The sequence below is a fragment of the Octopus bimaculoides genome, chromosome 29 (genome assembly GCF_001194135.2).
Source record: "Octopus bimaculoides isolate UCB-OBI-ISO-001 chromosome 29, ASM119413v2, whole genome shotgun sequence".
Lineage (NCBI taxonomy): Eukaryota > Metazoa > Mollusca > Cephalopoda > Octopoda > Octopodidae > Octopus > Octopus bimaculoides.
The window spans coordinates 7,553,400-7,554,169 of NC_069009.1; positions in this window are offsets into that span (position 1 = coordinate 7,553,400).

The following is a 770-nucleotide window of genomic DNA, read 5'->3' on the forward strand; positions in this document are numbered from 1 at the left end:
ATATATATATTGTAGATATGTATATATTGTAGATATGCATATATATGTATATATATATGTATATGTATATATATATATATATATATATATATATATATATATATGTGTGTGTATATATATATATATATGTATATATATATATATATGTATGTATATAACAAGAAATAATATTTATCTCTTTTTATAGAAACAAAAGGGCTTATAGGAGTGCAAAAGAAGTGCTCAAATATAAATGAGGCGAAGATAAAGAAGCATTGGTTATAGAACAAACATGAAATCTGGCTCAACGACTTTACACTCAACACCACCCCCTCAAACAATTAATCAAATATAAAAATCACCATGGTCTACAAACACTGAATAAAATACAACTAGAACAGCCTATCAAAAATGTTAAATATAAACAGCTAAAAATTCAAAACCTACCAAAAACCCTGTTCATGAAGAAAGAGAAGAAGAGATGGACCTGGGTATCGCCGAACTCTGAGCACCGAAACAAGATCGACTACATCCTGGTCGATAAGTGACGCATTTACATGATGTCTCCGTCGTGACGCCATTCAACACCGGCAGCAATCATCGTCTGGTGAGGGTGAGGGTCATCATCGACGGGATGAGGGAGAAGAAGGCGCTACATTTGGCATTGAAGGGATTATATATGAATTATATATATATATATATATATATATATAAAATATATAGTTTTAGGGAAAATAACCAATTTTCAAGAACTCATCGATGAAAATCCACTATCACATATAGAAAAATTA